The sequence below is a fragment of the Mobula hypostoma genome, chromosome 28, assembly GCF_963921235.1.
Source record: "Mobula hypostoma chromosome 28, sMobHyp1.1, whole genome shotgun sequence".
Taxonomy (NCBI): domain Eukaryota; kingdom Metazoa; phylum Chordata; class Chondrichthyes; order Myliobatiformes; family Myliobatidae; genus Mobula; species Mobula hypostoma.
The window spans coordinates 29,668,458-29,695,293 of record NC_086124.1 but is presented as its reverse complement, the minus strand read 5'-3'; the positions used below and the strand labels follow the sequence as shown (position 1 = coordinate 29,695,293).

At 39.7% G+C, this 26,836-nt stretch overlaps 1 long non-coding RNA gene across 1 annotated transcript; it reads right to left on the bottom strand.

The window, feature by feature from the left end:
* Positions 1-431: 431 nt before the first annotated feature.
* On the bottom strand, positions 432-26,836 carry LOC134338919 (uncharacterized). The gene is made up of 3 exons (XR_010016308.1): positions 26,523-26,836; positions 25,749-26,008; positions 432-1,111 (listed from the first exon to the last, which is right to left on the bottom strand). It is a non-coding gene; the product is annotated as an uncharacterized LOC134338919 (long non-coding RNA).

The following is a 26,836-nucleotide window of genomic DNA, read 5'->3' as shown; positions in this document are numbered from 1 at the left end:
GAGAATGATGGGCAATTATGGGGTACATTTCTGACACTTGGGATGTTTCAAAGGACTTTTGCAAGAAACTAAACATTTCTTGAAGGGTTACTGGTGTAACATGGGAACACATCTATAACACAGTCAAGTTTAAAAGAACTAGACTAGAGATCGGTCAACCCCGATACCAGAGGTAATACTGTACACAAAATAGATCCAGCACCCACTCTTTCTGTTGCACATCTACTCCCAATCCCTGACCCCGACCCAAACCCCAATTTCAAACACGAACCATAACCCTATTCCTGACCCAAATCAAAGAGGAATTTCTTTACCCAGTGCGGTAAACCATATATACGTTGTAAGTGGGTTAACTGTCCGGACATGCCCCTCTGCTGACTGCCCCTGTGGTTCCTCCCACAGACCCCTGAATAAAGGTGATTTCACCTTGCCCCTCCCCCTCAGTCCAGGGGCAGACACTCAGCATGGAAGTCGTATTTTACTGCGAATAAAAGCCTTTCAGTATTTACCCTACTTCAGTCTTTTGAAGTTATTGAAGGTGCGTCACCCGGAGGGTGGAGAATCTGGAATTCATTACCACAGATAACTGTGGAGGCCAAGACATTCAGTATACTTAAAGCAGAGGTTGACAGGTTCTTGATTAGTAAGGGCATCAAAGGTTACGAGGAGAATAGGTTGAGAGGGATAATAAATCAGTGATGAAATGGTAGAGAAGAATTGAGCCTCATTCTACTCCTATAACTTATGATGTCGAAGAAAACATACATCAGTCCTCAATGGAGGGTCAGCTGTGGAAAAGGTGAGCAGCTTCAAGTTCCTGGGAGCCAGCATCTCAGAGGATCTGTCCTGAGCCCAACATGCCAGTGCCTATACCCCAAGAGAATTCGAGGAGTTTTGAATGTTCCAAAGACTCTAGCAAATTTCTGCAAGTGTATTGTGGAGAGCATTCTGACTGGTTATGGCTCCAATGCTCAGGACTGAAAGAACCTGCAGAGGGTTGTAGACTCAGTCAGCTCCATCATGAACACAAGGCAAACTTTCCTCTTCCAGTGGCCACCAATGGCTTCTTGAGCACCAGGGAGGAACCTGATGATGCAATCACGAGTCTGTCCTACAAGAAGTGAAAGGATGTGAGGTAGGAGGCACTGGAGGTTCTGTAAACATTTAAAAATATTAAACAGCATATATAAAAAGAATCACAGGAACTTGGGCCCCAGATAGAGAAGACAATAGCTTGCACAGCAGCAGAATTTAGTACTCAGTGGCCACTTTATTAGGTATATCCGTACGCCCGCATGTTAATACAAATAACTAATCAGCCAATTTTGTGGCAGCAACTCAATGCATCAAAGCATGCAGACATGGTCAAGAGGTTCAGTTGTTGTTCAGACCAAACATCAGATTAGGGAAGAAATGTGACTTTGACTATGAAATGATTGTTGGTGCCAGATGGGGTGGTCTGAGTATTTTTGAAACTGCTGATCTCCTGGGATTTTCACACACAACAGTCTCTAGAGTCAACAGAGATTGGTGCGAAAAACAAAAACATCCCATTGAGCAGCAGTTCTGTGGGCAAAAATGCCTTATTAATGAGAGAGGTTAGAGGAGAATGGACAGACTGGTTTAAGCTGACAGGAAGGCAACAGTAACTCAAATAACTGTGTGTTACAACAGTGGTGTGTGTAGGCAAGCATCTCTGAATGCACATGTCGAATCTTGAAATAGATGGGCTACAGCAGCTGAAGACCACACCAGATTCCACTCCTGTACCTAACAAAGTGGCCACTGAATGTATATGGCAAATAAGATTGATCCTTCTGTATTAAGGTACCGTGAACAACTTTGTGCATGCCATTCACTCTGATCATTTTATCACAACAGTGCATTGATGTGGTACAAGAGAAAAGCAATAACAGTATGCAGAACAAAGTGCTACAGTTACAGACCAAATGCAGTACAGGCAGACAGTAAGGTAGATTGTGAGGTCAACAGTCCACCTTATCCGCTATGGTAGCGCAGTGGTTATCCTGACAGTATTACATTTGGCAAGTTCCGGAGTGCAGAGTTCAATTCTGGCCCTGTAAGGGATTTCTAAGTTCTCCCTTTGGGTTGCCTCCAACAGTCCAAAGACTCACCAGTTAGTAGGTTAACTAGTCGCTGTAAATCTTTTTGATTAGGCTATAGTTAAATAGGTGGGTTGTTGGGTGGTGCAGCTCATTGGGCTTAAAGGGCCTGTTCTAAGCTGTATCTCTAAATAAAAATAAATGATCATACTAGTCAAATAACAGTGGGGTTGAGGTTATCCATGAGCCTGGTGGTGCATACCTTCAGGCTTTTGTACCTTCTGCCTGATGGGGTCGGGGGAGAAGAGAGAATATCCAGGTCGGGTGGGATCTTGGATGATGTTGGCTGCCTTAGAGGCAGCAAGAAGTGTAGGCAGTCATGGAAGGGAAGCTAATTTCCATAATGTGCTGAGCTGTGCCCATATCTCTCCGCAGTTTCTTCTGGTCATGTGTAGAGCACTTGCCATAGACTCTAAAAGAATCATACAGATCTTGAATTCTCAATACATCACTTTCAAAAGCTTCCCATTTGCCAGATATCCCAATTGCCTCCAAACAATCTACTCTAATCAGCTTCTGCAAGCTCATGTCTAAATACCCATCTTCTTTTAGCCCTCCTGATTTCCATGATAAGTACTGTACTCTCTTGTATTTCTGATACTCAAGTACTTCATTTGAGCCTGCCTGCCTATACCCGCTATGCATCTCCTTCTTAACCAGGGCCTCAATATTTCTCGAAAACCAAGGTCTCCTAAACCTGTTATCTTTACCTTTTATTCTGATAGGCACATACAGGCTTTGTACTCTCAAAATTTCATTACATCTTTGCTGTTCCAATCTCCACTTACCTGACCCTTACTGATAACCATCAAAATTTTGATTCGAAGAAGGAGTCTGAGAGTCTGAGTGGGAGTGCCGAGAAAGACATTTTTGAAATTTTCGTTATTTTTTTCTCCAACGGCTTTCTGAGAGGCGGGACTGCGCAGGCGTGTGACATCGGGCAGTGCAGCGCGGCAGATTTAAAAGGAACAAAGCCTCATAGAGCGGGCAGCGGAGTGAGCCGGGAGCAGAGTGAAGACTTAAGGGCTTCGGCTCACCGGGCTTAGGCGGAAGCGGGCGAGGCGAGGAAGGTTTGACATTCATTTTCTGTTGCTATTTGAGGAGAGGGGCATTATGACTGTGAGGGCAGTTTGCTGTTCTCGGTGTCGGATGTGGGAGGCCCTGGAGTCTCCAAGCCTCCCGGACGTCTACATCTGCGCCAAGTGCATCGAGATGCAGCTCCTAAGGGACCGCGTTACGGAACTGGAGCTGCAGCTCGATGACCTTCGTCTGGTCAGGGAGAGCGAGGAGGTGATAGAGAGGAGTGGAAGGCAGGTGGTCACGCCGGGGCCATGGGAGGCAGACAAGTGGGTCACGGTTAGGAGGGGGAAGGGGAAAAGTCAGGTGATGGGGAGTACCCCCGGTGGCTGTGCCCCTTAACAACAGGTACTCCTGTTTGAGTACTGTTGGGGGGGACAGCTTACCCGGGGGAAGCGACAGTGGCCGTGCCTCTGGCACAGTCTGGCCCTGTAGCTCAGAAGGGTAGGGCAAGGAAGAGGAGGGCAGTTGTGATAGGGGACTCGATAATAAGGGGGTCAGATAGGCGATTCTGTGGACGCAGTCCAGAGACCCGGATGGTAGTTTCCCTCCCTGGTGCCAAGGTCCGGGATATTTCTGATCGTGTCCAAGATATCCTGAAGTGGGAGGGTGAGGAGCCAGAGGTCGTGGTACATATAGGTACCAATGACATAGGTAGGAAAAGGGATGAGGTCCTGAAAGGAGAATATAGGGAGCTAGGAAGGGAGTTGAGAAAAAGGACCGCAAAGGTAGTAATCTCGGGATTACTGCCTGTGCCACGCGACAGTGAGAGTAGGAATGTGATGAGGTGGAGGATAAATGCGTGGCTGAGGGATTGGAGCAGGGGGCAGGGATTCAAGTTTTTGGATCATTGGGACCTCTTTTGGCGCAGGCGTGACCTGTACAAAAAGGACGGGTTACACTTGAATCCTAGGGGGACCAATATCCTGGCAGGGAGATTAGCGGGGGCTACTGAGGTGACTTTAAACTAGAATGGTTGCGGGGTGGGAATCAAATTAAAGAGGCTAGGCGTGAGGAGGTTAGTTCACAACAGAGGGATGGGAACCAGTGCAGAGAGACAGAGGGGTGTAAAGTGAGCGTAGAAGCAAAAAGTACAAAGGAATTCTATAAGATGGATTTAAGACCAGCGTTGCTGTACCCTGCACGTCTAAGGATTCGCATGTCAGATGGAGTCCTTCGTTTTTTTGATTCTCCATCGGATGCCCAGAGTTATCTGGATCAACTTTCACCTTCAACATCTTAATTGCTATTTTTTTTAATTATCTCCGTTGATCGGAGGCTGTGAATTGGTTGGTTTTAACTTTTTCGTGCCCTATTTGGGCAGAAAAGTTTATTTTTGATTTCTTAATATGGTTGCTAAACTTTCTTTTCAACTGCGTCATTTCTTTCTTTTCCCAGGGGATTCTGGGTGGTTACTTCCTTTTTTGTCATCTTACGTATTTCCTGTGTGGCCTTAAATTTTGTAGTTTTTTTTTAAATTTTATTCTGTTTTGCTTTTTATAACCACTTTATGTCAATAATCTTATTTTTTCTTGTTGCTGTGTTTATTCATGGGTTTGGGGTTTATTGTGGGTTTTTTTAAATATATATTTTCTGGCTTTTGTTCTGTTGTGTGTGTATTTTAATTGAGCTACCTTTTTTTTACTTTTTTACTGTTTTACAATTAGCTGATCTTTTTCATATTTATACCTTTTTTTTTAGGGAGCGTATACCGGAAGTCATGGGGGTAGTTTTAGCGCTTGCTTCTTTCGGGCGGGTCTGCTTTAGATTTTGCCTTGGGGTCTTGGGGCGGAGGGTGGTGGGAGGGGCTTCACGTTTTAGTTTGTTTCTCTTTGGGCTATATACATTATTGAAGTACTGGTTGCGTCCTTTTTCCCGGTATCTTTCGTATGTTCTGTTTCCTCTCCGGGTTTGTGGGTCGCGCCTATCGTCAATCCTCCTTGTTGTGGGTTGACTTTAGGATTTATGGAGTCTATTATTAATTTTGTCTCCTGGAATACTAACGGTCTTAATCATCCTATTAAAAGGAAAAAAGTTTTTAAAGTGTTCCGGAGACTTAAAGCACAAATTTTATTTTTACAAGAGACCCATGTACGGAGGGGGGACAGACTACGTTTTTTCAAATTCTGGAAGGGACAACAATTTCATTCGAACTCCAATGCTGAGATTCGAGGCGTCTCTATTTTTATTGATTCCTCAGTTACTTTTATACAACAGGATATTATTTCTGATCCGAATGGTAGATTTTTATTGGTTAGTGGTTTACTATTTAATAAAAAAGTAGTTTTGGTTAATGTTTATGCTCCTAATATGGATTGTCCGGAATTTTATAAATCATTGTTTAATCAGTTTCCGAATTTGAACGAGTTTTCATTGATCTGGGGGCGGAGATTTTAATACCTGTTTGTCTCCAGCTTTGGACCGTTCGGCTCCTTTACGGACCTTACCTAATAAATCTGCAAATTTGATTAATTTTTTCCTTTCTGATTCTGGGTCGACGGACATTTGGCGTTTTCTGCATCCTCAGGAAAAAGATTTTTCCTTCTTTTCACATGTTCATCATTCCTATTCAAGAATTGATTATTTTTTTTATTGATTCTCGTCTCATTCCTTCAGTGATTAAATGTGATTATGATTCTATAACCATTTCGGATCATGCTCCACTTAAGCTTTCTATTAAAATTATGGCCAATATACCAAATAATAGACAATGGCGTTTTAATTCGCTGTTGCTTCAGGACTCGGACTTTGTTAATTTTATGAATGAACAGATTGAGCTTTTTTTTTACAATTAACCACACAGAAGATATTTCGGTTAACACTCTTTGGGACACTTTTAAAGCCTATATTCGGGGTCAGATTATTTCGTATTCTGCTGCTTTGAGGAAGAAACAGAAGCAGGAGGAGATGGCAATTGTGGACAAGATTAAAGAAATTGATAAGAAATATGTTATGGCTCCTTCTGAGGAGTTATACAAACAAAGAACTGAACTTCAAATGGAACACAGTTTACTACTCTCGTCCTCGATTGTAAACCAATTAAAGAAAACAAGAAGTGACTTTTATGTTCACAGTGACAAAATTGGCAAGCTGCTGGCTAATCAATTGAAATCTAATTATGTTAAATCTCAAATCAATCAGATTTATAACCAAAATGATCGATTGATACTGGATCATGTGGGGATTAATCAAACCTTTTGTGATTTTTATTCTTCTTTATATCAATCAGAGTCTCCTCGAGATTCTAAATATATGAATGATTTTTTAGATAAGTTAGACTTCCCTCAGATTTCACAGGATATGTCTTCTTTATTAGATACTTCCATTACAATGGATGAAATTAAGAATGTTATTTTTTCTATGAATCTGGGGAAAGCTCCTGGCCCGGATGGGTTTACTGTTGAATTTTATAAATGTTTTGCTTCTTTATTGATTCCTTGGCTCTGTAGGGTTTTTGAGGCTTCTCTGAAACTTGGTAAACTTCCTGAATCTTTTAATAGAGCATCAATTTCTCTAATACTAAAGAAGGATAAAGACCCTGCTCAATGTGCATCTTATAGACCAATATCTTTATTAAATGTTGATTCTAAAGTTTTTTCTAAGTTATTAGCAAATAGACTAGAAAAAGTACTTCCTTCTATTATTTCGGAAGACCAAACGGGTTTTATTAAAGGTCGTTACTCTTTTTATAATATTCGTACATTGTTAAATATCGTTTATACTCCCTCACAAAATGTTCCTGAGTGTGTTATTTCTTTAGATGCCGAGAAAGCTTTTGATAGAGTAGAATGGCCTTATTTATTTAAGGTGCTTGAAATGTTTAATTTTAGCTTGAAATTTATATCCTGGATTAAACTGTTATATCATTCCCCTGTAGCCTCGGTTCGTACTAACTCTTTAAACTGACCTTTTTTTCCTCTCTTTCGTGGTACTCGACAAGGCTGTCCTCTTAGTCCCCTATTATTTGATATTGCATTAGAACCTCTTGCAATTGCTATTCGAGAATCTTCAAATATTACTGGGATAACTCGGGGATTAAAGTCCCATAAATTATCACTCTATGCTGATGATTTACTTTTATATATTTCTAATCCTGAGAAATCCATTCCTGCTGTTTTAGAGTTATTAGCACAATTTGGTTTTTTCTCAGGTTATAAATTAAATCTTTCTTTTTCTTTCTTTTTAAATCTTTTTATTGAGTAAGTATACAAAAAAGGTAAGCCATATAAACATTAATACAATGTTAAAGTATAATAAAATTCCAAAAGATAACAATACCAAAAAGAAAATACTACAAACAATGTAATTTAAGCATAAGAAACCAAGATAACATAATAGTATACTAAATTTTATATATATCAATGGAAAAAAAAGAAAAAAAAACCCCAAAAAAAAACCCACCGTGCAGCTAACTAAAAGCAAGGCAAAGCAATGGGCTAACTTGAAACCAAACAGAGTTAAACTTAAAATCACGTCCTCAATCCCGACCTCCATTAAAAACAGTAAAAAAAAAAACAAGGGTAAATATTACATTAAATGAAAATATCGAATAAAAGGTCCCCAAATCTGTTCAAATTTAAATGAAGAATCATAAAGGTTACTTCTAATTTTCTCCAAATTCAAACATAAAATCGTCTGAGAAAACCAAAAAAAGGTAGTTGGAGCATTAAGCTCTTTCCAATGTTGTAAAATACATCTTTTCGCCATTAAAGTAAGAAATGCAATCATTCTACGGGCTGAAGGGGAAAGATTACTAGAAATTTTAGGTAGTCCAAAGATAGCAGTAATAGGGTGAGGAGAGATATCTATATTTAATACCTTAGAAATAATATTGAAAATATCTCTCCAAAAAGTTTCCAAAGTAGGGCAAGACCAAAACATATGAGTTAAAGAGGCTATCTGCCCCGAACATCTATCACAGAAAGGATTAATATGCGAGTAAAAACGCGCTAACTTATCTTTGGACATATGTGCTCTATGAACCACTTTAAATTGAATTAGGGAATGTTTAGCACAAATAGAGGAAGTATTAACTAATTGTAAAATCTGCCCCCAATCATCCACAGAAATGGTAAGCCCCAATTCCTGTTCCCAATCTACCCTAATCTTATCAAATGGAGCTTTCCTAAGTTTCATAATAATATTATAAATCATAGCCGACAACCCCATGAAATATTTTTCTCAACTTTTAAAAGATGCATTCCCTACTGTATTTCCTGACCAACCACCACTTCTGGATCGTGTTCACAGAATCCCATCATACTCGTCTAGGTCAGATAGACCTAGGCATGTTATTTTACGTTTTCATTATTTTCAAGACAAGGAGAGACTGTTTCGATTCGCTCGATCTAAAGGTTTCATTGATTTTTCGGATCTTAAGTTCCGATTCGTGGAAGATTTCAGTAAACCAATCTGGGACCAGCGGGTTCGTTACAGATCCGTGATGTCGGAATTCTATAAGATGGATTTAAGACCAGCGCTGCTGTACCCTGCACGTCTAAGGATTCGCATGTTAGATGGAGCCCTTCATTTTTTTGATTCTCCATCGGATGCCCAGAGTTATCTGGATCAACTTTCATCTTCAACATCTTAATTGCCTTTTTTTAATTATCTCCGTTGATCGGAGGCTGTGAATTGGTTGGTTTTAACTTTTTCGTGCCCTATCTGGGCAGAAAAGTTTATTTTTGATTTCTTAATATGGTTGCTAAACTTTCTTTTTAACTGCGTCATTTCTTTCTTTTCCCAGAGGATTCTGGGTGGTTACTTCCCTTTTGTCATCTTACGTATTTCCTGTGTGGCCTTAAATTTTGTAGTTTTTTTTAAATTTTATTCTGTTTTGCTTTTTATAACCACTTTATGTTAATAATCCTATTTTTTCTTGTTGCTGTGTCTATTCATGGGTTTGAGGTTTATTGTGGTTTTTTTTAATATATATTTTCCGGCTTTTGTTCTGTTCTGTGTGTATTTTAATTGAGCTAACTTTTTTTTACTTACTTTTTTACTGTTTTACAACTAGCTGATCCTTTTCATATTTATACCTTTTTTTTAGGGAGCGTATACCGGAAGTCATGGGGGTAGTTTTAGCGCTTGCTTCTTTCTGGCGGGTCTGCTTTAGATTTTGCCTTGGGGTCTTGGGGCGGAGGGTGGTGGGAGGGGCTTCACGTTTTAGTTTGTTTCTCTTTGGGCTATATACATTATTGAAGTACTGGTTGCGTCCTTTTCCCCGGTATCTTTTGTATGTTCTGTTTCCTCTCCGGGTTTGTGGGTCGCGCCTATCATCAATCCTCCTTGTTGTGGGTTGACTTTAGGATTTATGGAGTCTATTATTAATTTTGTCTCCTGGAATACTAATGGTCTTAATCATCCTATTAAAAGGAAAAAAGTCTTTAAAGTGTTCCGGAGACTTAAAGCACAAATTTTATTTTTACAAGAGACCCATGTACGGAGGGGGGACAGACTACGTTTTTTCAAATTCTGGAAGGGACAACAATTTCATTCGAACTCCAATGCTCTGATTCGAGGTGTCTCTATTTTTATAGATTCCTCAGTTACTTTTATACAACAGGATATTATTTCTGATCCGAATGGTAGATTTTTATTGGTTAGTGGTTTACTATTTAATAAAAAAGTAGTTTTGGTTAATGTTTATGCTCCTAATATGGATTGTCCGGAATTTTATAAATCATTGTTTGATCAGTTTCCGAATTTGAACGAGTTTTCATTGATTTGGGGCGGAGATCTTAATACCTGTTTGTCTCCAGCTTTGGACCGTTCGGCTCCTTTACGGACTTTACCTAATAAATCTGCAAATCTGATTAATTTTTTCCTTTCTGATTCTGGGTCGACGGACATTTGGCGTTTTCTGCATCCTCAGGAAAAAGATTTTTCCTTCTTTTCACATGTTCATCATTCCTATTCAAGAATTGATTATTTTTTCATTGATTCTCGTCTCATTCCTTCAGTGATTAAATGTGATTATGATTCTATAACCATTTCGGATCATGCTCCACTTAAGCTTTCTATTAAAATTATGGCCAATATACCAAATAATAGACAATGGCGTTTTAATTCGCTGTTGCTTCAGGACTCGGAATTTGTTAATTTTATGAATGAACAGATTGAGCTTTTTTTTACAATTAACCATACAGAAGATATTTCGGTTAACACTCTTTGGGACACTTTTAAAGCCTATGTTCGGGGTCAGATTATTTCGTATTCCGTTGCTTTGAGGAAGAAACAGAAGCAAGAGGAGATGGCAATTGTGGACAAGATTAAAGAAATTGATAAGAAATATGTTATGGCTCCTTCTGAGGAGTTATACAAACAAAGAACTGAACTTCAAATGGAACACAGTTTACTACTCTCGTCCTCGATTGTAAACCAATTAAAGAAAACAAGAAGTGACTTTTATGTTCACAGTGATAAAATTGGCAAGCTGCTGGCTAATCAATTGAAATCTAATTATGTTAAATCTCAAATCAATCAGATTTATAACCAAAATGATCGATTGATATTGGATCATGTGGGGATTAATCAAACCTTTTGTGATTTTTATTCTTCTTTATATCAATCAGAGTCTCCTCGAGATTCTAAATATATGAATGATTTTTTAGATAAGTTAGACTTCCCTCAGATTTCACAGGATATGTCTTCTTTATTAGATACTTCCATTACAATGGATGAGATTAAGAATGTTATTTTTTCTATGAATCTGGGGAAAGCTCCTGGCCCTGATGGGTTTACCGTTGAATTTTATAAATGTTTTGCTTCTTTATTGATTCCTTGGCTCTGTAAGGTTTTTGAGGCTTCTTTGAAACTTGGTAAACTTCCTGAATCTTTTAATAGAGCATCAATTTCTCTAATACTAAAGAAGGATAAAGACCCTGCTCAATGTGCATCTTATAGACCAATATCTTTATTAAATGTTGATTCTAAAGTTTTTTCTAAGTTATTAGCAAATAGACTAGAAAAAGTACTTCCTTCTATTATTTCGGAAGACCAAACGGGTTTTATTAAAGGTCGTTACTCTTTTTATAATATTCGTACATTGTTAAATATCGTTTATACTCCCTCACAAAATGTTCCTGAGTGTGTTATTTCTTTAGATGCCGAGAAAGCTTTTGATAGAGTAGAATGGCCTTATTTATTTAAGGTGCTTGAAATGTTTAATTTTAGCTTGAAATTTATATCCTGGATTAAACTGTTATATCATTCCCCTGTAGCCTCGGTTCGTACTAACTCTTTAAACTGACCTTTTTTTCCTCTCTTTCGTGGTACTCGACAAGGCTGTCCTCTTAGTCCCCTATTATTTGATATTGCATTAGAACCTCTTGCAATTGCTATTCGAGAATCTTCAAATATTACTGGGATAACTCGGGGATTAAAGTCCCATAAATTATCACTCTATGCTGATGATTTACTTTTATATATTTCTAATCCTGAGAGATCCATTCCTGCTGTTTTAGAGTTATTAGCACAATTTGGTCTTTTCTCAGGTTATAAATTAAATCTTAGTAAGAGTGAACTTTTTCCGATTAATAAACATCTTCCCTTATATTATAAATTTCCATTTAAATTGATTAATAATTACTTTTCATATCTTGGGATTAAAATTACTTGTAAACACAAAGATTTATTTAAGACTAACTTTTTACCATTAATAGACCATATTACTCAACTTTCAGCTAAATGGTTTCCCTTATATTTAACTTTGATTGGTCGTATTAATGCAGTTAAGATGTTTTTTTTTGCCAAAATTTTTATATGTGTTTCAGGCATTACCAATTTTCGTTCCTAAATCTTTTTTTGATAAAGTTGACTCTAAAATTTCTTCATTTATTTGGCAGAATAAGAATCCGAGACTGGGTAAAATACATTTACAGAAAGCTAAGAGAGATGGAGGTTTAGCATTACCTAACTTTAGATTTTATTATTGGGCTATTAATATTCGACATATGAAATTTTGGTTACTTGACCAGGACATATTATCTATTCCTAAATGGGTAGCATTGGAATTACAATCTGTTCAGGGTTATACACTTGGTTCTATTTTAGGCTCCTCTCTTCCTTTTGATTCGAAACGTCTTAAGCAGGTCTCTAACCCGATAGTTAAATATGCTTTGCGCATTTGGTTTCAATTCAGAAAATTTTTTGATCTTAATCAATTCGGGTTAGCGATTCCTATTTTAGGTAACATATTTTTTCCTCCCTCTTTTACGGATCGCGCTTTTCAAACTTGGAAGACTAAGGGTATTTTACGGTTTTTGGATTTATTTTTAGATGGTTCCCTTATGTCTTTTGAACAATTATCTAATAAATATAACTTATCAAGAATACATTTTTTTAGATATTTACAAGTTAGAAATTTCCTAAGTACTATACTTTCTTCCTTTCCAATGCTTCCTCCTACATATATTCTAGATTCGATAATTAACCTTAATCCATGTCAGAAAGGTGCATCGGCTATGATTTATAATATTATTATGAAACTTAGGAAAGCTCCATTTGATAAGATTAGGGTAGATTGGGAACAGGAATTGGGGCTTACCATTTCTGTGGATGATTGGGGGCAGATTTTACAATTAGTTAATACTTCCTCTATTTGTGCTAAACATTCCCTAATTCAATTTAAAGTGGTTCATAGAGCACATATGTCCAAAGATAAGTTAGCGCGTTTTTACTCGCATATTAATCCTTTCTGTGATAGATGTTCGGGGCAGATAGCCTCTTTAACTCATATGTTTTGGTCTTGCCCTACTTTGGAAACTTTTTGGAGAGATATTTTCAATATTATTTCTAAGGTATTAAATATAGATATCTCTCCTCACCCTATTACTGCTATCTTTGGACTACCTAAAATTTCTAGTAATCTTTCCCCTTCAGCCCGTAGAATGATTGCATTTCTTACTTTAATGGCGAAAAGATGTATTTTACAACATTGGAAAGAGCTTAATGCTCCAACTACCTTTTTTTGGTTTTCTCAGACGATTTTATGTTTGAATTTGGAGAAAATTAGAAGTAACCTTTATGATTCTTCATTTAAATTTGAACAGATTTGGGGACCTTTTATTCGATATTTTCATTTAATGTAATATTTACCCTTCTTGTTTTTTTTTTCACTGTTTTTAATGGAGGTCGGGATTGAGGACGTGATTTTAAGTTTAACTCTGTTTGGTTTCAAGTTAGCCCATTGCTTTGCCTTGCTTTTAGTTAGCTGCACGGTGGGTTTTTTTTTGGGGTTTTTTTTTCTTTTTTTTCCATTGATATATATAAAATTTAGTATACTATTATGTTATCTTGGTTTCTTATGCTTAAATTACATTGTTTGTAGTATTTTCTTTTTGGTATTGATACCTTTTGGAATTTTATTATACTTTAACATTGTATTAATGTTTATATGGCTTACCTTTTTTGTATACTTACTCAATAAAAAGATTTAAAAAGAAAGAAGCAAAAAGTACAAAGGAGAAAAGTAAAAGTGGCAGGCCGACAAATCCAGGGCAAGCATTAAAAAGGGCCACTTTTCAACATAATTGTATAAGGGCTAAGAGAGTTGTAAAAGAGTGCCTGAAGGCTTTATGTGTCAATGCAAGGAGCATTCGTAATAAGGTGGATGAATTGAAAGTGCAGATTGTTATTAATGATTATGATATAGTTGGGATCACAGAGACATGGCTCCAGGATGACCAGGGATGGGAGCTCAACCTTCAGGGATATTCAATATTCAGGAGGGATAGACATTAAGGAAGGGGAGGTGGGGTGGCGTTGCTGGTTAAAGAAGAGATTAACGCAATAGAAAGGAAGGACATAAACCGGGAAGATGTGGAATCGATATGGGTAGAGCTGCGTAACACTAAGGGGCAGAAGACGCTGGTGGGAGTTGTGTACAGGCCACCTGACAGTAGTAGTGAGGTCGGAGATGGTATTAAACAGGAAATTAGAAATGTGTGCAATAAAGGAACAGCAGTTATAATGGGTGACTTCAATCTACATGTAGACTGGGTGAACCAAATTGGTAAAGGTGCTGAGGAAGAGGATTTCTTGGAATGTATGCAGGATGGGGTTTTTTGAACCAACATGTTGAGGAACCAACTGGAGAGCAGGCTATTCTGGACTGGGTTTTGAGCAATGAGGAAGGGTTAATTAGCGATCTTGTCGTGAGAGGCCCCTTGGGTAAGAGTGACCATAATATGGTGGAATTCTTCATTAATATGGAGAGTGACATGGTTAATTCAGAAACAAAGGTTCTGAACTTAAAGAGGGGTAACTTTGAAGGTATGAGACGTGAATTAGCTAAGATAGACTGGCAAATGACACTTAAAGGATTGACGGTGGATATGCAATGGCAAGCATTTAAAGGTTGCATGGATGAACTACAACAATTGTTCATCCCAGTTTGGCAAAAGAATAAATCAAGGAAGGTAGTGCACCCGTAGCTGACAAGAGAAATTAGGGATAGTATCAATTCCAAAGAAGTAGCATACAAATTAGCCAGAGAAAGTGGCTCACCTGAGGACTGGGAGAAATTCAGAGTTCAGCAGAGGAGGACAAAGGGCTTAATTAGGAAGGGGAAAAAAGATTATGAGAGAAAACTGGCGGGGAACATAAAAACGGACTGTAAAAGCTTTTATAGATATGTAAAAAGGAAAAGACTGGTAAAGACAAATGTAGGTCCCCTGCAGACAGAAACAGGTGAATTGATTATGGGGAGCAAGGACATGGCAGACCAATTGAATAATTACTTTGGTTCTGTCTTCACTAAGGAGGACATAAATAATCTTCCAGAAATAGTAAGGGACAGAGGGTCCAGTGAGATGGAGGAACTGAGTGAAATACATGTTAGTAGGGAAGTGGTGTTAGGTAAATTGAAGGGATTGAAGGCAGATAAATCCCCAGGGCCAGATGGTCTGCATCCTAGAGTGCTTAAGGAAGTAGCCCAAGAAATAGTGGATGCATTAGTGATAATTTTTCAAAACTCGTTAGATTCTGGACTAGTTCCTGAGGATTGGAGGGTGGCTAATGTAACCCCACTTTTTAAAAAAGGGAGAGAGAAACCGGGGAATTATAGACCGGTTAGCCTAACGTCGGTGGTGGGGAAACTGCTGGAGTCAGTTATCAAGGATGTGATAACAGCACATTTGGAAAGCGGTAAAATGATCGGACAAAGTCAGCATGGATTTGTGAAAGGAAAATCATGTCTGACGAATCTCATAGAATTTTTTGAGGATGTAACTAATAGAGTGGATAGGGGAGAACCAGTGGATGTGGTATATTTGGATTTTCAAAAGGCTTTTGACAAGGTCCCACACAGGAGATTAGTGTGCAAACTTAAAGCACACAGTATTGGGGGTAAGGTATTGGTGTGGGTGGAGAATTGGTTAGCAGACAGGAAGCAAAGAGTGGGAATAAACGGGACCTTTTCAGAATGGCAGGCGGTGACTAGTGGGGTACTGCAAGGCTCAGTGCTGGGACCCCAGTTGTTTACAATATATATTAATGACTTGGATGAGGGAATTAAATGCAGCATCTCCAAGTTTGCGGATGACACGAAGCTGGGTGGCAGTGTTAGCAGTGAGGAGGATGCTAAGAGGATGCAGGGTGACTTGGATAGGTTGGGTGAGTGGGCAAACTCATGGCAGATGCAATTTAATGTGGATAAATGTGAAGTTATCCACTTTGGTGGCAAAAATAGGAAAACAGATTATTATCTGAATGGTGGCCGATTAGGAAAAGGGGAGGTGCAACGAGACCTGGGTGTCATTATACACCAGTCATTGAAAGTGGGCATGCAGGTACAGCAGGCGGTGAAAAAGGCGAATGGTATGCTGGCATTTATAGCGAGAGGATTCGAGTACAGGAGCAGGGAGGTACTACTGCAGTAGTACAAGGCCTTGGTGAGACCACACCTGGAGTATTGTGTGCAGTTTTGGTCCCCTAATCTGAGGAAAGACATCTTTGCCATAGAGGGAGTACAAAGAAGGTTCACCAGATTGATTCCTGGGATGGCAGGACTTTCATATGAAGAAAGACTGGATGAACTGGGCTTGTACTCGTTGGAATTTAGAAGATTGAGGGGGGATCTGATTGAAACGTATAAGATCCTAAAGGGATTGGACAGGCTAGATGCAGGAAGATTGTTCCCGATGTTGGGGAAGTCCAGAATGAGGGGTCACAGTTTGAGGATAGAGGGGAAGCCTTTTAGGACCGAGATTAGGAAAAACTTCTTCACACAGAGAGTGGTGAATCTGTGGAATTCTCTGCCACAGGAAACTGTTGAGGCCAGTTCATTGGCTATGTTTAAGAGGGAGTTAGATATGGCCCTTGTGGCTACAGGGGTCAGGGGGTATGGAGGGAAGGCTGGGGCGGGGTTCTGAGTTGGATGATCAGCCATGATCATAATAAATGGCGGTGCAGGCTCGAAGGGCCAAATGGCCTACCCCTGCACCTATTTTCTATGTTTCTATGTTTCTAAAATTGGCCTTTCTCCAATTAGAATCTCAACCTGAGCACCAGACCTATTCTTTTTCATGATTACCTTGAAACTAATGGCATTATCTTCACTAGATGCAAAGTGTTCCCTAAATAGATTGTCACTTTCTGGTGTTCCCATACCAGGCTGTGATTCAACAATCAGTATACTCTCTACTGCGCATCTATAGAAGTTTGTCAAAGCATGGCGACTCTGTGCAAGCTTCTAGGGAAGTAGAGGAAGTTGCCGTGCCTTCTTTGTAATGGCAGTTACATGCTGGACCCAGAACAGATCCTCTATAATAATAACACCGACTTCCCCCACCTCTGATCCCCTGATGAGGACTGATTTATGGACCTCCAGTTTCCTCTTCTTGAAGTCAATAACCAGCTCTTTGGCTTTGCTGATATTGAGTAAGAGGTTGTTGATGTGGCACTATTCAGCCACATTTTCTCATCTGTCACATGTACGTTGAAACAAACAATGAATCATAAACACAAGAGATTCTGCGAATGCTGGATATCCAATACACATTGTGTTGACAACCAGCACAGTCTGAGAATGTGACGGGGACAGTCCGTGTCACCACACTTCTAGCGCCAACATAGCTTGCCCATGTGGATAGCATAGTTTAGAGCAGGGGTTCTTAACGGGGGTCCGTGGATAGATTTCAAGGGGTCCAAGAACTTAAATAGGGAAAAAAAAATTATATCTTTATTTTCACTAACTTCTAAATGAAATTTAGCATTTCCTTCAATTAATGAACTGTATGTCCAACATGATATGTGTATTGCTTTGTCAAAGACCACCCACAGTTTAATGGTCTTATTCAAGCTAAGCAACAACTGTCTTCACACTGATACGTCTTTAAAAAATATTAGTCTTGTTATTTAATGTGTTAATTAAGATGCACATATATATTAGAATATCACAAATCAGCTTTTTAAATATACTGTATTCAATATAATTGGTTTCAATGGTAATCCTACATATTTTATTTTATATATTTAAATATATTATTCTGAGAAGGGTCCATAGGTTCTACTGGTCTGCCAGAAGGGTCTATGGCATAAAAAAACATTAAGAACCCCTGGTTTACAGGGATAGGCATCAAACCCAGGCTTCTATCCTGCTGTTATAAGACTATTGAACTGTCTCCTAGTACGATAAAATGGACTCTTGTCCACACAATTTGCCTCACTTATTGTTTACGTAACTGCACTCTCTCTGAAATTGTAACACTTTATTTGGCATTCTATTATTGTTTTTTCCCTGTACTACTTCAATGCACAGTTGTAATGAAATGATCTGCATGGATGATGTGCACTGTTAGGTCTCTGTCACTGCGGCTCAGAAAGGAAGGGGGTGGAGAAGAGGACTGGGCTGGTGATAGGTGATTCCATAGTTAGGAGTAAACATGAGATTCTGTGGATACAATAGAGACACCCAGATGTTATACTGCCTCCTAGGTGTCAGGGCCAGGGTTGTCTCGGATTGGGTCCACGGCATTCTAAAGGGGGAGGGTGAGCAGCCATACATCTTAGAAACATAGAAACATAGAAAATAGGTGCAGGAGTAGGCCATTCGGCCCTTCGAGCCTGCACCGCCATTTATTATGATCATCCAATCTTGATACATGTTGTCACCAATGACATGGGTAGGCAAAGGGAAGACATAATTTAGGGACCTAGGTAGAAAGCTGAAAAGCAGGACCTCCAGGATAGTAATCTCTGGACTGCTGCCATGCCATGCTCCAGCGAGGGTAAGAATAAGATGAACGCATAGCTGAGGAACTGGTGCAGAGGGCAAGGGTTCAGTTTTCTTGATCATTGGGATCTCTTCTGAGGAAGGCATGATCTATACAGAAGGGACAGGTTATACTTGAACCTGAGGGAGCCAATATCCTTGTGGGCAGGTTTGCTACAACTGTTGAGGAGGATTTAAAATAATTTGACAGTGAGATGGGAACCGGAGTTATAAGGCTGAGGATGGGGCAGTTGGTGTACAAGCTGAGGCATTGTGTAGCGAGACTGTCAGGAAGGATAGGAATATGATAGGGCAAAATTGTAGTCAGTAGAATAAGTTGCAGTGTAACAAGGGAACAAATCCATAATGGGTGACAAATACAGAACAGAAGGTGCTATATTTGAATGCATGTAGTATACAGAATAAGGTAGATGATCTTGTAGCGCAGTTAGACTGGCAGGTATGATGCTGTGGGCATCACTGAGTCATGGCTGAGAGAAGATTATAGTTGGGAGCTTAAAATCCAAGGATACACATTGGATACACAAAAGGACAGGTAGGAAGGCAGAGGGGGTGGTGTGGTTCTGTTGGTAAAAAATGAAATCAAGTCCTTAGAAAGAGGTAACATAGGATCAGAAGATGTAGAATCCTTGTGGGTAGAGTAAGAAACTACAAGGGTAAAAAGACACTGATGGGAGTTATGTAAAGGGCCTCCAAACAGTAGACAGGAATGTGGGCTGTTCCACATTACAATGGGAGATGGAAAATGCATGTCAAAAAGGCAATGTTACGATAGTCAAGGGGGATTTCAATGTGCAGGTAGATTGGGATAATCGGGTTGGTGCTGGATCCTGAGTGAAGGAACTTGTAGAATGTCTACGAGATGGCTTAGACAAGTTTGTGGTTGAGCCCTCCAGGAGAAAAGCTATTCTGGATTGAGTGTGTAATGAACCACATTAGAAAAGGAAGCTTAAGATAAAGGAATCCTCAGGAGGCAGTGATCATGACAGAATTCACCATGCAATTTGAGAGAGAAGCTAAAGTCAAATGTATCATTATTATAGTGACGAAAAAGGAATTAGAGGCATGAGAGGAGCTGGCCAAAGTTAATTGGAAGGGGACAAAGGCAGGGATGACAGCAGAGAAGCAACGGCTGGGGTTTCTGGGAGCAATTTGAAATTTGCAGGACAGATACATCCCAAAGTAGTAGCAGCATTCAAAAGACAGGATGACACAACCAAAATCAACAGAAGGCAATTAAAAAGCCATAAGGAGAGAAAAGATGAAATATGAAGGGAAGCTAACCAATCATATCAAGGAAGAAACCAAAAGATTTTTAGAACTATAATTGTAAAAGAGAGGCAAAAGTGAAAAACGACACTGGAGAGGTAATGGGGGACAAGGAAATGGCAGACAAATTGAATAAGTATTTTGCATTAGTCTTCACTGTGAAAAACATTAGTAGTATGCTAGATGCTCGAGTGTCGGGGGGCAGAAGACAGTGCAGTTGCTATTACTAGGGAGAAAGTGCTTAGGAAGCTGAAAGGTCTGAAGGTAGAATGGTCACCTGGACCAGATCAACTATACTCCAGGGTTCTGAAAGAGGTAGCTGAAGAGATTGCAGAGGCATTAGTAATAATCTTTCAAGAATCACTAGATTCTGGATTGGTTCCAGAACTGTGCTCAGTTCTGGTCGCCTTACTACAGGAAGGATGTGGAAACCATAGAAAGAGTGCAGAGGAGATTCACAAGGATTTTGCCTGGATTGAGGAGCATGCCTTATGAGATTAAGTTGAGTAAACTTGGCCTTTTCTCCTTGGAGCAACGGAGGAGGAGAGGTGACCTGATAGAGATGTATAAAATGATGAGAGGCATTGATCATGTGGATAGTCAGAGGCTTCTTCCCAGGGCTGAAATGGCTAGCATGAGAGGGCACAGTTTTAAGGGGCTTGGAAGTAGGTACACAGGAGATGTCAGGGGTAAGTTTTATGTAGAGAGTGGTGAGTGCATGGACTGGGCTGCCAGCAACAGTGGTGGAGGTGGATACGATAGGGTCTTTTAAGAGACTCCTGGATAGGTACATGGAGCTTAGAAAAATAGAGGGCTATGGGTAACCCAAGGTAATTTCTAAGGTAAGGACATGTTCGGTGGGCCGAAGGGCCTGTATTGTGCTCTAGGTTTGCTGTGTTTCTAACTGCAAAATTGTAAATGTCACTCCGCTCTTCAATAAGGGAGGGAAGAAAAAATATGGAAATTAAAGCCAGTTAGCCTGACTTCAGTGGCTGGGAAGATGTTGGAATTGATTTTTAAGTCGATGAGGTTTTGGAGTACTTGGAGGCACATGATAAAACAGGCCAAGGTCAGCATAGTTTCCTCAAGGGAAAATCTTGCCTGACAAATCTATTGGAATTCTTTGAGGAAATAACAAGCAGAATAGGCAAAAGAGAATCGGTAGATGTGTACTTTCTTCAGATTTTTCAGGATTTATGAAGGCCTTTGACAAGGTGCCATATACAGAACATAGAAATCTACAGCACATTACAGGCCCTTCGGCCCACAATGTTGTGTTGACCATGGAACCTACTCTAGAAACTGCCTAGAATTTCCTTACCGCATAGCCCTCTATTTTTCTAAGCTTGATGTACCTATCTAACAGTATCTTAAAAGACCCCTATTGCTTCCACCTCTACCACCGCCGCTGGCAGTGCATTCCACACACCCACTACTCTAGGTGTGAAAAACTTACCTCTGACATCACCCTTGTACCAACTTCCAAGCACCTTAAAGCTATGCCCCTTCATGTTAGCCATTTCAGCCCTGGGAAAAAGCCTCTGACCATCCACCCAATCAATGCCCCTCAATCATCTTATACAACTCTATCAGGTCACCTCTCACCCTCTGTCGCTCCAAGGAGAAAAGGCCAAGGCCAAGTTCCCTGAGGCTGTTTAGCCAGATAAGAGCCCATGGTATAATAGAAAAGATACTAGCAAGAATAGACCATTGGCTGATTGGTAGGAGGCAAAGAGTGGAATAAAGGGAGCCTTTTCTGATTGACTACCGGTAACAAATGGTGTTCCGCAGGGGTCAGTGTGGGGACCGTTTCTTTTTATGTTATACTGTATGTCAATTATTTGGATGATGAAATTGACAGCTTTGTGGCCAAGTTTACACCCAATATGAAGAGAGGTAGAGGGGCATGTGGTGTTGAGGAAGTAGAAAGGCTGCAGAAGGACTTAAGACAGATTAAGTGAATGGGCAGAATACAGTGTTAGGAAGTATCTGGTCATGCACTTTGGTAGAAAAAAATGAAAGCACAGTCTACTTTCTAAACAGAGAGAACATTCAAAATTCCAAGGTGCAAAGGGACTTGGAAGTCCTCGTGCAGGATTCCCGAAAGGTTAATTTGCAGGTGAAGAAGGAAAATGCTATGTTAACATTCATCTTGAAAACTAGAATATAAAAACAAGGATGTTACGCTGAGGATTTATATGGCACTGACAAAACCTCACTTGGAGTAGTATGAGCACTTTGGGTCTCTTATCTAAGAAATAATTTGCTGACATTTGAGAGGGTTCAGAGGAGTTTCACGAAAATAATTCCGGAATGAAAGGCTTAAAAAATGAGTGCTTGATTGTTCTGGGCCTGGACTCACTGGAGTTTAGAAGAATGAGATGGGAATCTTTTTGAAACCTCTCGTATACTGAAAGGCCTAGATAGAATGGACATGGAGAAGACGCTTCCTATAGTGGGGATGTCTAAACTAGAGGGCACAGTCTAATCACTGGACCATTTATAATGTCCAATTAAACTACCAACCAGTACATCTTTGGAATGTGGGAGGAAACCCACGCAGTCACAGGGAGAATGTACAAACTCCTTACAGGCAGCCATGGAAAATGAACCCGGGTCGCTGGTACTGTGAAGTGTTTTGCTAACCACTATGATCATATTTCTATGCTATATTGACTGTCCTGTTGTACATACTATTTATTACAAATTAGTATAAATTGCACATTCAGACAGAGACATAACTAAGATTTTACTCCTCATGTATGTGAAGGATGTAAGAAATAAAGTCAAATCAATTCAATACCGTGCTGCCCAATAAAAGCAAGGATGTGGAAGACTTGAGTTTATAAGGAAAGATTAAATAGGTTAGGACTTTATTTCTTGCAACACAGAAATTTGAGGGGAGATTTGACAGAGGCATACAAAATTATGAGGAGTATAGATAGGGTAAAAGCAAGCAGGATTTTTCCACTGAGGTTGGGTGAGACTACAGCAAGAGGTTATGAGTTGAGGGTGAAAGGTGAAATGTCTAAGGGGATATGAGGGGAAACTTCTTCACTCAGAAGGTGGTGAGAGTGTGGAATGAGCTATCAGTGCAAGTGGTGGACGTGAGTTTGATTTCAACGCTCAAGAGAAGTTTGGATAACACCTAGAATGGGAGGGATTTGGAGGAATATGGTCCGAGTGCAGGTTGTTTAAACGGTTCTGCACTGACTAGATGGGCTGAAGGGCCTGTTTCTGGCTGCAGTATTCTGTCTCTAATTCACTTCAATATTCAAGATTATTTGTCATTCTTCAGTACATGGGTGTAAAGGAAAAGAAAATGATTTTTACTCTGAATCGAAGCAGCAAAAAAACAGTAAAGAACACGAAAAACAAATATAAATATAAAAGCAATTGTATAAAACATACAAGTAACTGTTTGAGTGTAACAATATTTACATAAGGTTAGCTTATATAGATGGACTGATTATATGTACACAAAGTGACACTTGGTCAGGAGTATCTGCACATAAGGTGACTATGAAAGGAACAATTTGGGCCACTTGGTTGGGCCGAAGAGCCTGCTTCTATACTGACTGATTTTATGTTAATGTACTGTTAGCTGCACCCTCTTCATCCTTGGTCATCCAGTACAGAGGGGGTGGGGGGCAGAGAGGAAGGAGGATGTCCCAGTAAACCTACTGCTGGGGCTGGCTAAGTTTGCTGGAGGACAAACCTGGCAATGTTCAGAGGGGCATGTCTGTGCCCGAGTAGGTGTGGAAAAGAAAAACACGGCACCCACGGGTTGCATAGAGTTATTTCAAGACAGTTGGGTACTGCAGAGGATGAGGATGGGAATGTGTTAGTTCAGTCTGTGTAAGTTATGATTTATCTGTTTTTTGTTTGTAATGTTGTAATGCTATTATACAAATAGTAGCGCTCTAGTGATTTGAATTTATAATAAGTGTATTCTTTTTTAAAGTAACAGGACACTATTATCAGCAATTTACCTCACATTTGTAGAGTTGGCTGCGTTCCAATCTAAATAATTTTCTCAATATAATTACATTGACAGCAATGTACCTTTTAAGGTGTGCACACACACACACACCTTTTGCTACTAGCACACAAAGGAATTTAAACTGTGCACAAAAGGTTGTCACTCTACCTTGTTGGCATGTTAAGTGTATTTCACGATCATACACAATCACATTTCCTTTTCAGGTTTCTGATGTGAATGGTGTTGACAACATGGAGTTTGCAGTGATTTGCCTGCAGGTTTTAAAATTTGCTTATTTATACTGTTTTTATTGAAAACATTATTCCATGTGCACATTGTTGTCACTGGGCAAAAAATTGCACAGCACAAGATTTTTTGTGCCCACTGGTCATTAGAAATTAGAGGAACTTAATTCTGAAAAAAATAGAAGATATTAATAGATGGAAACACCTGCCAGCATCGGTCCCAGCCCGTATATCGGTCATTAAAATGAACATCTTACCCCGCATTAATTTTATCAGCTCAGTGATCCCACTTGCGCCTCCAATAGGATATTGGCAAAAACTGGACTCCTTACTACGATGCTATGTTTGGAATGGTAAACGACCCAATATAAAATGGTCAGCTCTACAATTCGAAAAGTCGGATAGGGGATTGGCATGTCCAAAATTTAAATTGTATCACTGGGAATTTGTATTAAAAAGTCTTAGCTATTGGATGGAGGAGGATAAAGTTTCATCATGGAAAAATATAGAACAAGAGCTAAAAGCACCAATAAGGCTGAAGAACTTTCTCCTTATAGGTATGTCTACCAAAAAATCTGATTTGTGTTACGGTCCAATTTTAACCCATATGCTACAAGTATTTAGAGCAGCAGAAAAATTCCTAAAATTTAAAAGCGTATGGTGCAAATTATCTCCATTATAGAACAATAATCATTTTCTATCTTGGGGGGAAAGCATTCACTAACAGAACTTGAGAGGATAAAGGTATTACTACTCTTCAAGATATTAATGGGGCAAGTACTATCCTTAGCTTTCAAGAACTGATATCTCGATATAATATTGATAAACACACTCTTTTCTTCTACTTTCGAGTAAGATCAGCTAGTAAAGCCTACAGCGTTCCCTGGGGGTCAGATTTAGAGGACCATCCCATTTTAAGTTGGATACAGAGTGCTCCAGGACAGAGAATGTCATATATCTATGATAAATTAAACTCCCAGAATTATATGCCCACATCGAGAATGAAAGCCTGGGATAAGGACATATCTGAATTGGGACAAGACTTAGACTGGGATGCGATTTGGGATAATGCTGCCGGTGCTTCAAAAACCCCCAAATCATCGGTATATGCACTTGAAATTTTGTCATACAGCATATTTAACACCGAGAATTAGACATCAAATGGGACTGGTTCCTGACCCATATTGCTCATTTTGCCCCCACGGAACCATTGGCTCTTTTATACATGTTGTATGGGAATGTCCAGGGGTTTTTGATTTGTGGGGGAAGGTTATCAGTACTCTTACAGAACTAACAGAGGTACAATTACCAATGGACCCCGCTGTACATCTTCTAAATGATGACTCCCACCTTTCCCTTACGGGAAAAACACGCAAAGTCTGGCTGGCAGGCCTGACTGCAGCTTTGAAGATTGTAGTCCAGCGTTGGGAACCTCCCCATGATATTTCAAATACTCACTGGCTTCGGAGCTTTTTGGACATTTCTTACCTGGAATTTTCACCAGCAAGAGTAAATGATGCACGACCAAACACAATCTTAATGTGGACAAATTTGGTATCTAACTTAAAAGATCTTCTGTTAAAATAGGAATGCTTTGTCTCTGTATGTACTACTATTCAGTTGGTTGGTGGAGGGGAGAGGGATGGAGGGGAAGAGAGGGGTGGAGGAGGGATGGTGCTGAAGGTTGGGGGGTGGCTGGGTTAAACAGTCAAAATGTAATTGGCAATTGGTTGTATTGAATGTAATTTGTTGCTGTTGCAATAAAAAATTAATAATTAAAAAGAAAGAAATTAGAGGAACATTGGTTGACAGCTTACCATTCAGGGTCAGAACATTCCATTTTCATTCTCTGCAATTATAGGGACAAACTGCCCGGTACAGTCGACTTTAACGTCAGTGCAGGAGCTGTGGTGGTTCAGGCCACTGAGGAGAGCTTCCAACAATGGAATACCAACCACAAATTTCCTCGCAGAGAAATCCAAGTAGGTGACATCTTTGCCATCGTAACCAAATTACAGGCCTGTTACTGAGAACCATGGAGCTGTGCTGGAGTAGATTGTCTGGCTGACATGCATCCCTGATGAACACAAATTAGAAGATTTTAAGAGTCGTCTCTAAGGTGACAGTTGGGAATGAGATACACAAAACAAGGTGATTTCTATCTCAATTGCAGATTCCATCTATCAGCAACAATTTCAATCCCTTTCGTCCCATGGACTTTTATTGGGGAGGAGCTTAGGAGGATTAGTGGCGTCTAATAGCCACTCCCTTGCTTGCATCTTCGGAAACAGCTCTATTTCCATTTTTAATATCTCTGTTTCTCCCTTTCAGAGTTCTTTTGAAGACACTGACCTGTCGTTACAAGCTGACTGCAGTTCTTTGCAGGAATTGCTGCTCTATGCCATCAGATTTTAAAACAGTCTATGAATCCATGAACACTGCTTGTTGTTCCATTTCTGTTTGCAGTACTTACTTATTTTGTAATTTATAGCAATTTTAGGTCTTTGCACTGTACTGCTGCTGAAAAACTACAAATTCTACATCATCTATGAAAGTTATAATAAACCTAACCTAAATGAGAGGATACTTACCATCCTCTGGGTGAAAAAGTTGCTCCTCAGTCTCATATTAAATCTCTCTCCTCTCATTTCAAATCTATGTCCTCTGGTTCTTGATTCACTAACGCTGGGAAAAAGATTGTGCACATTCACCCTAAATATGCCCCTCATGATTTTGTAAGGTGAGAGTTGAGGGGGAGATGGGGATGGTTAGTAAGTTCCTTCCACTTAATGCAGTGACTTAAAGCTGGACATCCAATGCCTACCCTCCATTTCTCCCTTCCACACACACTTCTCACTACCCCCCCCAGTCACCTTCAATTCCCACCACCATCATAAACCAATTC